Genomic DNA, 17061 nt, shown 5'->3' with positions numbered 1-17061 from the left:
TTGCTGATGAAAAAATGCCTACGTGCTCTAATACCATCCTACGCACATGGCGGCCATCTTTACTGCATGCTTCCCAGTCAGACAGTGAAAGGCACGGGAACCTGGTAATTGCGCGGAGCCTTTGAGCGGTGGACAGGGTCTGCTCTGGGGAATTGCTCACCTCTTTTAAATGGGCGTCTGCATTCGGATTTGGTTATTAAAAAAGTATGCAGAAAAAAATATATTTAAGCCGTATATATTGAGGGAAGGGTCCATTACAACTGCCCCCAAGTTATTGCCCAAGGTGAAGCCAAGGGCTATATGTTGGCAAAGAGTCATTATTCCAAGGTATAATAACCCCGTTTGAGGTCTACATGGCTATTAGCACATGGAATGATGCAACTAAAAAGGAACATGTTTTTATTGTCAGGAGAGGAAATGGGCACACACACACAAGTAACTTGTAATGGTAATTTAATAAACATGGAACTAGTAGCAATACACTTTACATATGTTTCATTGCTGCCTGTTAGTTTAGGGAATCGGGCGGTGAGTGTTATTGTTGCTGTTACTCAGCTGAAGACGTTTGTTTCTGTGCTGTTTGTCAGGCTGCTGCTCAAGTCAGGATGTTTGGAAGGGGCTCTATACCAGAACTTGTTTACTGCATGCCGAGCATTCTGATTGGCAGAGAGGAGGCATATAATGGAGTCCATGCGCTCATTACTCTTAAGCAGGGAGTACAAGAAAATGAGATATGCTCACCCCCCAATCATATTTGCCTCCTCCCACTAACATTCAATGGATCCAGTATTAAGGATTAGCCACACTTATTTTAGGCTATGCCTCATATGATCAAACTGTAGAAGGAATCGTTGTGGGACGTGTACAGCACACTAACCTGTTGAATCTTCAGATAATACACGTTCTTACTGTCGGTTTAGTAAAGGACGGGTCTGACACAACAGCATGCTAAATGTTTCTTGTACTATTTTTTTCAGCCAAATCACCTCGAATTTTTCACTGTCATGGAAGAGACTGGTCTCCTAGCAATGATCTGTTCTACAGCCGGTAAGGTACCACATGGTTCCCATATGTCGAAATGGAGTTTGGAATTCATCTGCGTGATGAATTATGTGTTTGGGATTTTGCGCTCTTGCTAATTTTATCTTAACGTTTTGGATGCTTTTGTCATGGATGGAGCAGAAATGGAGGAATTACCTATGAGACAAGATCAGCGCGAGTGTGATTGGTTCCAGCACCATAGATCTTCTTTAGGCTCTGGGGAAGGGCTTTATATTGGGTTTACAGTGTAAATATACCCTAGATGAACAGCTGTCTGCTATATATTGTCTGCTATACACTCTGATCCAAGTTGATGTCTTAAAGGACATACGCATGGTAGCACTTGGGTTGCAACCTGGACAGCGAACTCTTCCTTTCAACTCAGTTTAAAAATTGCTGCCTCATCCTGTTCTTTCTGAGAGTTCGATTTCTCACAGAGTAGGCTGGGAGAACAACAGTCATTTCCAGTCTGGATTATGGAACGCCATGCACCTGGGAATTCATCTGGTACAGAATGCTGCTTCTAGCCTAGGTGATAAACTGTCTAATGTTTGCCCGTATCGTGGCACAGCAATGGTTTAAGTGAATGTGAGGGAACCCCTGTTATGGATTGTGGACAACCACCATGCCTAATTATTATTATTATTATTTTTTTATTTGATTCAGCTGATTAAATCAATTTTACAAATACAAACTTATTATTCCACATTCAACACTTAAAAAACAGTTTTCTATACATGATTTGATATACAAAGAAACATCTATAAAATGATTAGTTCACTTATACATTAAAAAGAAAACAAATACTATTTACATTCATTTTACCAGCTTTCCAGTTCATTCATACTTTTATACATTTCTATTCTCTAGTTTCATCTTGGCAGTAATTTCTAGAAATTGCACAATTGCTTTGATTACTGTAAACTTCGTACTTGAAAATAACCGTTGCCATATTTCTTTATCCTCTACCACATTGTTTATGCATAGCAAATTTTTAAAGTGCTTATTACAAAGTACATTCAGTTGTTGACAAGACACTATTACATGTTGTAGTGTTTCCTTTTCATTAGCAATCTTGCAATGCAGCCAAAAGTTCAGGTCAGGGGTTATGATTTTTCTCCTTGCCAGGATATCTTTTGTGAGACACACATTCAATCTGAATCGTAAATATTTACTACTTATGATTTGAGAAGGGCATTTCAATAGATAACCTGACATATGACGTAACCTTTTATGACCAAAATTATTAGAGTCAAAATCTTTGTACTTCTGGCAATAATCGCGATTTTTTATCCAGTCCCACTGAAAGAATTTAGCCTTAGCTCAGGTAGGATTTTCCAGTAATAGTATTACCGTAATATCTGCTTCCACTAAGATGTTCAACACACAATTACGCCACTTCTGAGAGAATTCGTTGTTAGATGAGGTTAATTGATAGGCTACAGTGCTTAAGATAGTGTTATATTCCAAACCCAGTAAGCATTTACAGAAAAAGGTGCACATACGCCACAGTACTCGGGCAGCTAATGATATCAAACCCAGTTCAAACCGTATAATTGCCATAGGTGTACAAGTTGGGAGATGTAATACCTTCTTCCAGAACCGATCCTCGATAACATTCCACATTTTGTCTGTGTTATACAACATAGTTTCTATTCCATAGATCAAGGTCGGAATAACTTTTTGTTCATAAAAGAGCAAAACGTGTTTATACGTATATTTGCAGTATTTGTGGACCACAATCTTTGCTTGAGAAATCAAGTTTAACAATTTGGACTGTATGGTGGCGAGAAATAACGTGCTTCCAACAGTGTCCTGAATTGCGATACCTAAATATTTATAGTCTGATACTACTTGTAGGGACTTGTAGGGTCCACAAACAATTGCTAATTCGGGTTAGTCTTCAGTTCTTACATACAAGTACTTGTGATTTTTCTATATTCACTACCAATTTATTTGTTTTAGCATATGAAGTGAAGGCGGTCAGCAAATTTTGCAGGCCCTGCGGGGTCTGTGACATTAGTACAAGATCGTCAGCGTACAGCAACCATGCTACACGCTGATTTCCCAATTTTGGAACATCCGAAACTATGTTAAGAAAAAGCTCCTCCCATGTCCATGATAAAAAGGTTAAACAAGATCGATGCCATAATACACCCTTGCTTTAAGCCCAAATAGGTATTAGATGCTGTTGACAAGAGCCCTTCAAGGGTCAATCGCACCTGCATAGTAGTATCTGTGTGTAGATGTTTTATCAGAGATAATAAGGAAGGCGGGCATCCATATGATTTCAGTTTTCGAAATAACAAAGTTCTATCAATAGAATCAAATGCTTTTTGAAAATCAATAAAGGCAAAATACAGGGATTGTTTCCGGATAGCATATTTTGACTTTAACATGCTTATAGCAATCATGTTAGGTACAGTGCCTAGCCCACTGACGGAACCAGATTGGAAAGGATCCCTTTTCAGATGTTTACTTGTCCAGTCGTTCAGTTCCCTTAAGATGATGCGACAAAAGATTTTACCAGGTGCATCAAGCAGGGATATTGGTCTATAACTGGCTGGATCGGTACGTGCACCCTTTTTATAAATTGGGATGATAATGGAGTGTTTCCATGATTTGGGAATTTTTTGGTAGGTAATTATGTTGTTGAACATGTTAAACAATATATCTGCCCATATTTATGGAAATTGCTTTAAAATCAGGTTTGACAAGCCATCGGGACCAGGTGCTCTAGATTGACTAGCTTTAAGTATATATTATGAAATGTCTTCACGATCGAATTTTAGCTGAAAGACATTTTGCTCCTTACTTAACGGAGCATTTACTGTTGTATCAACGGCAGAAAATAGGTTTGCATAATACTTAACCCAAGTATCTTCATTTACGTTGTTGGTCTGAATTGCAACCTGGTGCCCAGCCGTTACCTGATTAATAATCTTCCAGGATTGGGCAGAGTTTTTCCTAGACATATTTTCAGTATGTTACTGTCATCACTTTGATATAGTTCCGATTTCATACCCCTTATCCAATTTCTATAGCGTGTTCTGATTTGAGTTAGAGCTGCTGCTCTCTCGTCATGTGTTAGCTTTAAGGCTTCTCTTTTCTCACGTCTAATTTGTGTTTTCATTGTTTTAATGTCCTGATTAAAAGTATTCAAATGTGGCATTTGTTTTGCTCTTTGCCTAACAGAATTTGACTGAAACATTTGCATTAATTCAGGGTATATTACGGCAGATTTTAGTGTCTCATGTGTCTGTTGCTCATAATAATCTCTAAACGCTTTTGGAGATTTTACAGTCCGAAAGAGCCTATTTTGGGCTGAGTTTACCAAGAGTGTGCCTTGAGTGTATTAATTTTCTCTTTCTTTCAACATATATTCTAACTTCCAAGTTACATTCAAGATATTATGATCACTCGCCTCAGAATGAATTACCTGGAACGAATGTGTTTGGTTCAAGAAAGCAGCGTTCACATAGATGTAATCAATAATTCCTTGGCTATGACCTCTGTGCCAAGTGGACTTCGGAGGAATATCTGATGACAGTGATCCATTTAACATGAAAAGATTACGATTTTCAACAAATTTAGACCATTTTAGTAATCTGATTTTTTCTGTATGTCTATTCACTTCTAGACAATGTAGATTTAGATCACCAGCTAAGATGAAATAGTTGTTTTTTTTGTCTTGTATTATCAAGTCTTAAGCTTCATTCATAGATTCTATGAACCTGTCGTTGGTTATTCCTAGCGGATTCCAGTATCCATTAATAAGTGCATAACAGATCTTATGTCTAGTCACTTTAGTCATTTGCACATAGGGATTCAGACAAAACCACATTTTCGATTTAGTGAACGAGCTTAACTTGATTGCAGCCAATAAGCTCGAAAAAGGCCTACCAGTATTACCCTTTTTAGCTGGATTCAAGTATATATCATAATTGTTCCATGATGGAGGAGTCATTAACCATGTTTCCTGTAATAATACAATATCATGGATCTGCAGATTTGAGGCGTTGTTATTAATTAGATGCTTAAAGCCTCTTGAATTCCAGCTGGCCATGGATAATGTAGTTTGTACTGGAGGTAGCTAACATTTTACAACTCGCTGAGTGCAATTGCAAGCTTATGTGTGTGTTATTTTCTTTTGAATTATTTGATTTGCCACAGATTGATTATCTACGTTAGGCAAAAAGTTGACGGACAATCCTGGGCCTGATGAAATCACAAAACCCAGGTCATAAAGCTTTGATTTCATGGCCCAAATCGAATTCTGAAGAACTCTAGAATTTATCCACAGAATCACTGAGGTTCTATTCGTATTTTCAGTGAATTCGACCAGTTCAATGTCAATTGAGCCAATGTCGTCCAGAGCTGGAATCTCGCTGAATATAGCCAGAACCGATGTACGATTTAGATTATACTGCATTGTTGGTAGAGGACGACATGACATTGTAAGAGAATGAACTGCTGGGCGTTTTTCTAGAAGGATCTTTTTCTTTGATTTGTGAGAGTTGCCTCCATGATTTTGATTTGTTTGTCCAGTTTCGATCGTTCTTTCATTTAAAAACTGTGTTATTGTTGATTTAATCAGATTTTTTTATATCATGACTATTTGGTTGCTGGACCAAATAGTCATCACATTTAGTTCTCTGTGGCCCCTTAAGTAATTCTTGATCACAGTTTACTCTATCATGTACTCGGGCTGATGCTTTTTGGTTTTATTGCTTATGCAGCTGTACATCAGCTCTAATGGTATTTTCCTCGATATTCAATTAATTGTTACCTCTGCCGGAATTTTTAAACAACTGTACACTGGTTGAGCTGCCATATACTCGTCTACTGCTTGTCTAATTTCTCTCCGACAAGCAAATTGGCTGTGTCTTTCTAAGTCAGATTCATTAGTCGTGACTGGTAGAAGGGGCTGGGGTTGCGATACCACTTTGTTCTGTTTGCATTTAGAATTTTCCAACCCTTCTCCCAAAACCGCACCCACCAAGGCATTAAGCGGCTCATATGCTTCTATTTGTTTACTCGTATCTAAAGATGCTTGTAATTTTTTAGTTTGTATCTGTAGCATATATTGTTTTGTTATTGCTTTAGACGCTAGAGATGCCGTGGCGCGTGGGGGAGTTAGTTTTTTAACAAATCGCTTTGATTGTGCTGATGATGTTGGTTTACCACTTTTCATATTTTTACTCTTCTTTGTGAGGTCAGCTTTCGGGTGCTTAGTTTTGTTATTTATACCAGGTTAATTTCTAGCTGCTCCATGAAATAGAGCGTAGTTTACTTTATCAGTCGAACACTGGTCAGGTTTGTTGTTTTCACCACAGACTAAATCAACAATAGGATCTGAGATAAAGGGCACTGGATGTTTATATGAATTACAACTACAGTGGGTCTCGGGATTTAGATCGGTCTGTGCACTTACTGAAATCTTTACACTTGTTGGGATAGTTGTGCCCCCCCAGAGTGCCCCCAAAATTGCTAATAGATTGATGCCATACTATGATTTGATCAAGTTGTTGCGAATGCTGATCAGATTTTAAACCTAATGTTTCAAACAACCTAGCTAAGGAATGAATCGCGGCATTCATAGATGTTAAGGCTATTTCTATTAAGCCATTTGCAGTCTCTATAGGCTCTGTCACATCTAAGGATGTCTGATTTGTCTTTGATTTCCTGGGAGTGGGAGCTATAAAAAAGAGCTTTTCAACCAAATTTATATCACTAACATTGTTAAACAACTCAGGAGTTTTAGACACATTATCAGACAATGTATGTGATGTAAAGCATGACGCATTTAAATCCAAATCAATAATTGCTAAATCAGACGCTACATTCGCCTTTGCTAATTTAGGGCGAGTTACACCGGGGCCATTTAACACATTACAAAGTAATACACTATCAGTTAGCTAAACATTTTCGTTTGCAAATACCACCAGTCTGTCAGAGTCAATATTCTTGTTTACCTGTGCATTTAGTTGATTTGAAGCAACGTGGTTTATGTTACCGCTTTTTTCCACAGTATCATGCGTTGGAACATTCACAGCCAGAGATGCAGGGCCCGGCCTGTTTGTTGTCAATAAAGCTCCGGGTAACATCTCTCATTGTTTACTCAATTGTGAGATTCCATGCGTGGTCAAATCTTGTCAAAATGGGTGGTTGTCCATGCCCACAGATTTGTCCATTCCAAAGCTTACCTTGGATTTTAATAGCCCCATGCGCGGTGTGGAGCTCAACCGCATTTTTTTAGGGGGGCATTGCAGTGAACGTGATACAGAAGCAGCCCCGTTTGTACGGTGCGCTGCCATCACCGGAGGCATAGCTGATTTATACGTTTTTTAAAACTTTTTTGATTGTTTTTCCAACACAAACTCCCAAAATTACAAACTTTAAGGACATTCACATATATGCTTGCATCATATTATTACAAAATAAACATTTCGGTCCTTCCCCCTCCCCACCCCTTAACTCGAGACCCTGTTTCCATGTCGTTATCCTACTTGTCTTCAGGCGTGTCTACTTCGGTTATCTCTTCCGTATCATCTTCACTGTGGTCCGCCTGGGAGGGTCCTATCATTGAGGCCACCAATTGTCTCCATGCTATCAGGGGTCCCACCTCCTCCTCCTCCCCCCCTGCTGACTGATTCATACCAAGCGGTCGTTTCTGCTTCTGCCCATTTCATCAGGTCCGCCCATCATGTCATAATTCTGGGCTGTTAGGCTGCCTTCCAGCCCATTGCAATTCTCCGTTTGGCCAGAATGTAGGCCAGGTCTTTCATTTTACTGATGTGCTTCAGGTTACGTGGTCTGGTAAAACTCCCCAGCATGCATGCCCAAGCTGACTCTACCTCAAAAGTAATTCCTTTTTCAGCGCGGCGAGCCTTCAGCTCCATCCAAAACCTCCCCACCTACGGGAAAGCCCAAAACATGTGTAGCATCCTCGCTCCCTCCTCCCCGCACCGTGGGCATTTCTGTACTGTCGATCCTCCAAACTTGGCTATTTTGCTGGGGGTCATGTATGCCCTATGAGTGACATACAATTGAATCTGCTGAAGCCTCGCGTTTCGGGACACCTTCTTGTGATACCTTTGGGCTCTGTCCCATTGCCCATCCAGCATGGGTTTTCCCACTTCCTCCTCCCAGTCTCGCCTAAGTTGGAGCAGCTCTTTTCCCGCCCTGGTCCCCAGTAGCTCATATAGACGAGATATCTCATGCCCACCCTCCGAAATATCATACATCGTCTCGATGGTTGCCTCAGGTTATTCTGTGAGCACAGCCTCCGGCCAACTTTCTCGCACCCGTTTGGTGATTCTAGTGTAAGTAATATATTGTCCTTAATGCACCCCGGTGTCCTCCACTAGTCTTTGAAAGTCCAGTGCTACCCCCTCTTGCAATATATCTCCAAGGGTTGCCAGGCCCAACAGTTCCCAATATTTGCGGATCCCTTTTATCATTTGGGAGTCCTCCCCACATAGAGCCACTAGCGGCACCTGCATGGAGAACGGGGTTGGAATTCCTGCTATTTGCCATGCCCTGCGCCACATTTCCCACCCTCACACCAGCAATCTCGCCATTCCCAGCACCTTTGGTTTAGGCAGACACACTGTCTCTCTAAGGAAGAAGGGGGCAGGGTCTTTATACAATAGCCTGGCTTCAGCCGTTTCTTCTTCGGACAACCACCTAGTCACGTATTGCAGCTGTCCCGTGAAATAATATAGCTCAAAATTTGGCAGATTTATACCCCCTCTGTCACACGAGTTTTGTAGTTTCCACAGTGCCACCCTGTTCCTGGAGTTGTGCCACAAAAAGCCCCCGAACAGACTGTGAAGTTTAACAACAAACTGTTTAGGGATCGCAAACGGGATGTTCGCCAAAAAGTGCAGTAGTCTGGGAAGGACTTGCATCTTAATCAGGGCCATTCTACCCATCATGGCCAAGGGCAGTCTGGATCAAAAACCTGTGCTTTTCTTAATGCCATCAACTGCCTTTAATGTATTATGTTTGTGTTCCTGCTCCATCGAATGATATATGTTGATTCCTAAATACCGGAACAACTCGGTCTGCCAGGGTATCGGCAAGACCGGTAGGTTTGCAGGCCGGGTGTGTCTGTACCTCCCCAGGGGGAACATACTCGATCTCTTGGGATTGACTGCAATACCCGAGAGGGTGGCGTAGTGTTCCATCACCTCCAGGACAAATTGTAAATTTTCCTCTGGGAAGCGGAGATATAAGAGTATATCATCGGCGTACAATGATATGAGGTGCGAACCCCCTGCAGTGTGGATCCCTATCTCCCTGTCTGAGGCAGATTGCCAGTGGCTCCAATGTAACGATATACAGCATGGATGAGCAGGGGCAGCCCTGTCTAGTGCTCCTGCTGAGTTGCCACTTGCCTGAGATAGTGCCGCCCGTTTTGACCCTAGCAATTGGGGAGCTGTATAACATTTTGACCCACCTCAGATACCCTGGCCCCATCCCGTACTCCCTCAGAGTCGCCAGCAACCAGGGCCATCTCACCGAGTCGAAGGCCTTAATGGCATCCAGCGAGACTATTGCCAGTTCGCCGGGATCCTTCTCCGTTTGGTCAATAATGTGGTGGAGTCTCCTGTGATTGTCGGTTATGTTCCTGCCGGGAACATAGCCTGTTTGGTCAGGATGTATCAATTTGCCAATGACTCTCTTGAGCCTGTTCGCTAGCGGTGCTGTGAGGATTTTGCCATCCTGATTAAGCATCGATAGGGGTCTGTATGACCCACAGTCTGTATCTGGCTTTCCCGGTTTTAAGAGTGGGATGATCACCACCTCTCGTAGGGACTCTGGCAGTCTGCCATGCTCGAACGCCTCATTTAGCATGGCCAACAGCGGGGGGGGGAGCACCTCTTGTTTGTACGCTTTATAGAATTCCCTGGGGAGCCCGTCCGGCCCTGGGGCCTTGCACGTGGACAGGTGCTGAACCACTATCTCCAGTTCTTCTAGTGTGATTGGGGCGTCCAAGTCTTCTCGTTCCCGATCATCTAATTTGGGCAGGCCTATGTCCTCTAGTGTTTCCTGAATGTTATGAGCCGTCCCTTCCCCTGCATCTCCGTACAGACGTTTATAATATCTAAGGAACCCCTCATTGACTCCCTCTTGGGTGTCCCAGCACTGGCCCTCGTCCCCTTTAATTACCCTGATCGCTGGCCGAGGTGTTTCATTTTTATGTAACCATGCCAGCAGCCTACCCGGCTTGTCTCCACTCGCGTGTTGCCTCTCAACGTACTTCTTGTAGCTCTGCTTGCACAATCTATCCCAGTACTCGCTGCTAGCCTGGTGTAGCAGCTTTATCCTGTCCACGTCCACCTCTGAGGTGCCCCCTTACGCATTATGTCTTCCAGCTTCCTCTCTGTTTCCTGCAACTCCCGCTCCACACCCCCTGGAGCCCTCTAGATTTTGAAATGGCTTCTCTGCGTATTACTACTTTGAATGCCTCCCACAAGGTTCCCTCCGATTGGAGACTACCCGTGTTAATATCAAAATACTCGGTGATCGCCTCCCTCAATTAACTCCCGGAATCCCGAGTCTTGCAGGGCTTCATCTCTGAACTTCTACGTCGGGATTCTCGCTCTGGGGGGCTGGTGTCGCCACTCCAGGACCAAGGGGGAGTGGTCCGATAGCACTCTGGCCTTGTATTCCGCACCCATCATCTCTCCCACCAGCTCAGAGGCGACAAAAATGTAGTCCAGCCTCGTGTGCAAGTTTTGTGGAGCTTCGTAGTGTGACTACTGCCTATCTGTTGGGTGTAGCTGTTTTCAGACATCTTCAAGTCCCATGTCTTACAGTAAGGCCTGCAGTGCCTTCGCGGCTGGAGTGGGTCTGTCTGGTTTATTGTCTGATCTATCCATTTTAGGGTTTCATGTACAGTTATAATCCCCACCCCATAAGATTGCGCCGCCCAATAGAGGGCCAATTTTGCCATATAGGGTCCTAAAGTAGGCCGCCGTATCCTGGTTAGGGGCATATAGATTAATAATACCTGATTTTAAAGTTGTCAGGTTCCGTTTCATTTTATTTTTTGATTTAAAGAGATTGGAAACTCCAACAGAAGCTCCAGCAATAAACAATCAGAGGAAATGAAAAGGGATTAAAGATACAGTAAGTGGGGCAAAAGGAAAGGTCTGCCCGCAACCCGCGACAAGCGCGGCAAAGCGGCTAAGCAGGACTTGACAGGACTTGCGTCGGTGCACGACCGCGGTGCGCTCACGCTCACGTTTATATAGCTCTTCCTCAGGTAGTTGCAGACAGCTTACACAAGTGCAGAAAGAACGTGTTAGAAGCTTAATAACACTTTCAGTGTTATGTAATTCAAGTCACTGGTGATTATGTTCACCTGCTGGTATATGTAGTTCTGAATCGACCTTGTGAGTCCTTAGAAGTCTTTAAGGCTCGTGAAGGTTCGTAGCAGCAGAGAAGCAGCAAAGATGCAGAGCAAAGTAGCGCATCTAAGCGGGACTTGACGGGACTTGCTTCGGTGTGCCTAATTATTTGTCATGGTGGACCTTCTGGCATCACTGACACCCTGGCCAACCAATTATAGGAGGGAAATGGACATTGGTGGCCAGGCTGTCAGACTCTGCAAAGACATTTTCTTTACTGATTTCTATCTAATCGTCACACATGGCTCACTTTCATTGGCATTGTTCCACCGGAGTCTGCTTTGACCTCATACTTGATACCACTGCATGATCTCTTGGCAAGTCCATATATAGACTACCATTGCCATTCTGATGGCATCCAGTTATATTTTAAGTTATCTAGTGATGATTGTCATCAAAATTCTGAACCGGATGAACTCATAAACAGCATTAAGGAGTGCATGGATATGAACTGACTCAGCCTGAAAAGTACAAAAACTGAGATCACAGAAATGGATGCACCAGCTAAAATGAAAACATTTAATGTATTGCCACAGATATTCTCAGTCAATGATACCGACTACCTTCTACTTTCCAAGATAAAAACACTTCATTTATGATCGAAGCTTACATTTGTCTGAACAAATAAACTATATTATAAACTCCACAGCTTATTACATACGTCCCTTTAAAAAACGTGTATAACTACCTAACCAATGCATTTTGTTATCGTGTACAGTAAAAAATAAATAGTATATATACTCATATGGATTGTAATGTCATTCATTTAAAAAGAAAAAAACAACTCTTCACATTGTTAAAAATCCATTAAGCTATCAAATGTACCGCAATAAAATTCTAAAAAGGTTTTGAAACAAATAGCGATTTTTCTTCAAAATGCTAAAAAAAAGGACTAATTAGGAATATTAAAATGAATAGATTTCTAAAATACGGCCACAGCCAACCTCTCAGACATGTTTTTTCTGTACAGACAGTGTTGCCAAAGATTTTCGTCATCACACGAATAAATACATGAAAACAGTTTCCCCAAATAACTCATCCTCTGAATATTCAAGGAGGGACAGTGCACAACCAAATGCTTAATAGTTTCAATTGTGTCCACGTTCTTACAGAATCTGCATTTTACTTTTACAGGAGATATCTTAGGCCTCATCAGAAGTACTTCCTTTGTTGGCAGCAGATTCCATTGAAATCTCAGTGGTAATGACCTATAAAAGGTATTGGGGAATTGCAATAATAAGGGCGATATTGTCCTCTCTTATATTCATGGGCTAATGATTCATTGAGGGGTAGTTGTGAAAGCATTTGATTGTCTCGATCCAATCTCTGTCAAAAAGCAAATCTTTAACTTTAGCTGGATTGCTAAGCAGCGTCTCAGAAGTCGAGCTCAGTTTACATAACATACTTTCACCAATCATCTCCAAATGTGCCACAAAATTAGCTGTACCACCCTCAGAGCATTTCAAACTCATACATGTTTTCAGTTCTTCATATAAGGAATCAGGGATAGGTGAAATTATATTGTATTATAATGTCAACAGATTCCAGTACACGTGCTCTCGGGGAGAGTAAATCCAACCTGTGTCTTATTGCAGTTAGGGGAACTGCATTCGGGATGCCCAAAACACATCTCCATATCGTGGATTCCAAAGAATCAAACTATTTAAGAGCTACACCTGGAATCTTAGGGAATACTTTCACCTGATAAAAATTCATTGCGGATCTAATCGAAAACCGGCCAAATGTTAGATTAGGCATTACCATTTCATTAGTTAGAACCGCTGCCTTCTGCATCAACACCTTCTGAACATTCCAGATCATCGGCTGGGCAGAAAAATGAAAACCCAAATAAACAATGCTTGCTGTAGATTTAAGCACAATGTTTTCAAACTACCATACTGAACTTTCCTGTTTCTTGCTCCTTGACAATGCCAAGATTTTTGTCTTGGACAGGTTTATTAGAAGGCCATTGTCCTTTGCATATGCTGAGAAGATTTGCAGTAGTCTAATCAATCCAACCCGAGAATGATCAAAGAGCAGGAAATTGTCTGTGAAAGCAATCAATGGAATATTCAGGGTGCCCAGTTTTGGAGCAATAAAAGCAGCAGTGGTCAAATATTAATTAATATCAGACACACAAAAGTTAAAGAGGCCGGGGGTCAAAACACACCCCTGCCTCAGACCTGATTCAGACAACATGTTTCTAGATAAGGCGCCCTCTTTATCTATTCTTACTCGAATACCAGAGTTCTCATGCGGACCAATAAGTAACTTCAGTAGATCATATGGCAGTCCCGAAGGGTCTAATTTCCACCAGAGTCTACTACGGTCAACACTGTAGAAGGCTGCGAAAGATCCACTGAAGCCACATAAGTGCAACTGGACAAATCAGACCAAGTCGGTTCTTGAATAGCTCTTACATCCAGCCCATTAAGGTTGGTTGAGTGACCTTTTCAAAAACCAGTTTGGAGTTTGTTTAATCTTTGAGTAGACATGGCCCACATTTCCAGGTTGTCGGGGAGTTTCTCCCGGGGTCGGCTGGGCCTTCCGCGGACCTCCGGGCTGGGAGGCCCCAACTCCTCCCGTGTTTCCCAAAAATGAGTATGAGACACACACAAGAAGCAAGGTGGTTCTGCTGTTTATTGAACAACGGCAGGGATGGGTCTAGGATCGTACGCGTCCGTCCAGACTCTCGAAATTCGTGGGGCGCGCAGGCCCCTTTTTGCCTCAGTATGACGCGCTACTTACGTCACCTGGGAAAGTTAGCGAAAAACCTATCGCCACTCTGGATTGGGTCCTCGAGTGGTAGGGTTAGTATAGCATACGTATAGAGGACGTTGTTAGTGGTTGAGGGTCAGTCAGGTGGTATACTTGGGTTGTCCCTTCTATTAGATACTTGAAAATTGTTACACGAAGACCCCTAATGATTGGCTAATGTTAGTGGCGTCAGTGATGAGTGCCCCATGTTCTGATTGGTCCACTCGCGAGCCCCCCAGCCTGGGACCATCGTTGTTCCCAGCTCACGGTGTACCTGTAATTTGCAACAATATGTAACTATGTGTTCGTGCAGACAATGCGTGGATTTGCTCATAGGCCTGAGAGCAGACCATTCCCATCGCTGTAGGTGTCCATTGGGTCATTTCATTGTTGCAGCCTGTGTCCCAGACGTGGGACCCAGGTGACTTCTCCCTCGTGGGTCTGGCACCTTGTCAGGTTTGGCTTGGTCACGTGAGGAGAGACCGTGGCTGAGGCAGAATTCTGCACATTTAAAGTTGTATTTGCCTCTGCGTGCCTGGTTTGCTTATAGGTGTGACCTTGGCGTCGGCTGGTAGTATACGAGTTGCAACATCGCTCCCTTGGCTGTCAGCTCTCGCTGGGCTCGTTCTGCATGGTCAGCACTTGTACTCTTGCTCGTTCAGTGTCCATGGCGGCTCTTGCTTGCAGCCTACTTGTGCCTGGATCATAGGTGGGGATGTGTAATGCACGGCACTTATGTTGCGGTGTCACATGGCTTCATAGGCAGTATCATGTCTTCGTTGTATTTTCATCACGATGCAAGGGTCGGGAGAAGCGTCAGCAAGCATGTAAACGAGTGCTTTGTGCGTCTTGCGTTTCTGCATTTCGGAAAACCTATGTGAAAAATAATAAAGATGCGCGTCAGTGGGTGTATCCGTCACCTACGACATAGCACTGAGTATATTCTTCGTGTGGATTGGTGTGGGAGTGTCCAGTGTGCATGGTTGCACGTGTGTTCTGACAGTTGGCTAGGTTGTCATGCATCTCTAACGATGTAGGTCCTTATTGTTGAAGGGCTTAGTCGAGTTCATCCATGCCGCAGGTGTCGGCTTGAGTAGGGCAGGCTGGCGGGCAGGCTGGTGGGCACATCCGTATGTTCTTGTACCAGGGTATTTGGTCATCTGGTAGATAGACTAATTCATCTTGTGGCGGGTGTCTGGGCCGCGATCCTCTGGGCCAGGGGCGCGAGGTGATTGGGGGGAGTCTTTTCTCCCATTCTCCCACTTCAGTCCCCCCTCTGCTCGACTTGTCGACCACAAACATATCCTTTTCTCTATCTCCTCTTACTCTCCATATTTTAGTTACTCCTCCCAGGTGTCCGTAGTGGTTGACATGGTCCTCGAATGACCAATACATATATACACAACTTCCTCCCAGTTTGCAGTATACCCATCTTCCGATGTAGCTCCGCGGGTTTATTGGGTTTTCGAGCTTTACGGATGGTGGGTCCAGGTGGTTGGTGAAGATCTGTCTGCGCAGTTTTCCTCTTTCCTTTATTATGGTGTCTGTGTGCTGGTCATCATCAGTTGGCATCAAGGGGTGCATACCAACCATTTCGATAATTTCGTCTGTAGTGCGTGCCTTCCTGGCCTTCCAAAACCTTATTATAATCAATGCAGCTCCAGCCAGTACTATGCATCCAACTATAATCTTCAGCAGGTCCGACAGCCATGATGGGATCCATGACCATAACAATGAAAACCAGCTATCATCCTTCTTCACTCCTTTACTTTCTTCCATCATATTGGAGTGCATTTGGGCCAGTTGTGATACTGCTTCGGTAAGTGTACCAGTGTCGGCATCGTTAGCAGGAATAAATGTGCAGCATGATTGTCCTATCTTTGCGCAAACTCCTCCCTCCATCACTGTGAGGAGATCCAATACATATCTGTTCTGTAGTGCTACCATCCTCACCGCTCGTAGTTCCTCTTTTATTGCGTTGAATCCGTTTACTGTTCAATTAATGGTCATCATTAGTTCCCATCGGGTTATCTGGAGCCATTTAGCGTTTGCATAAGCTTGTAGTCCAAGGTGTATTATTGACGAGAAGAACATTGCAGCTCTGCTAAATAACCTGTGTTCTGGTGGGATTGAAGTGAGTGCTGTTTCCGACCTTTCCCACAGGTAGTTCCCTGTTAGGGGTTCTCCTTGTCTCTTTTTCCTGTTTAGGACATTATTGTTGTTGTTATCGTTGTCCTCCCCCTCTGTGATTGTACCAATCTCTTCTTCCTCTTGTTCCCTTCATCCATTTTGGGAAAATTGGCCATATTCACATGTTTTTGGGGCACCACTAGCGATGGTACATTGATGTGTACCATTGTGCATATACCATTCCACAACGGGGGCAGGGTGTGATATGCCTTATTTCCGCAGGCCCATTAGTGATCCATTATCACTGTCGTTCCTGCACCCCCCTCTGGTAACTCTAACACGCTTGCACAGTTGGTGTTGTATCCCACCTCCACATCTCCTCTGTGTTGGTAGCATAACTTGGGCGCGGGCAGCGGTAGTATGCTCATTGGGTCTTCATCCTTCTCCATCCATGTCAGCATGGGTACGTACTTGCCCCATGTCCTCCAACATCTGTCATTGTGTTCCTTTATGGTGGTAATATTTTCTCTTGTTACCATGTTGCTACCGACCACTCCTATGTCCCATTCATTATTCATGTATACCTTCCCTGTTATTGTTACCAGTGGCCTTTCCCAACAGCCTTGTGTACCAGGAACTTTGGTGGCGTACCAATCACATGGTAGGTATTGTAGTGTTACTTTCTTCGTTTCTCCCTTTTCAGGGCCACTTG

The 17061-nt window shown here is 43.2% G+C and overlaps 1 protein-coding gene across 2 annotated transcripts in view; it reads left to right on the top strand.

Annotated features, from left to right (window-relative positions):
• The window catches only part of RHOH (ras homolog family member H), a 145774-nt gene that overhangs the window by 64225 nt on the left and 64488 nt on the right, over positions 1 to 17061 (top strand). The window contains exon 2 of one of the 2 annotated variants that reach the window (XM_069631769.1): positions 978 to 1047. The exons of the other annotated variant lie outside the window; for it this stretch is intronic. The gene's annotated coding sequence lies outside the window, so the exon portion shown is untranslated. The remainder of the gene's footprint in view (positions 1 to 977; positions 1048 to 17061) is intronic. 2 annotated transcript variants of the gene reach the window in all.

The sequence above is a fragment of the Ambystoma mexicanum genome, chromosome 6q (assembly GCF_040938575.1).
Source record: "Ambystoma mexicanum isolate Mex_15411 chromosome 6q, UKY_AmexF1_1, whole genome shotgun sequence".
Classification (NCBI taxonomy): domain Eukaryota; kingdom Metazoa; phylum Chordata; class Amphibia; order Caudata; family Ambystomatidae; genus Ambystoma; species Ambystoma mexicanum.
Note: the sequence above shows the minus strand (reverse complement) of the source record. Positions and strands in the feature narration are given on the sequence as shown.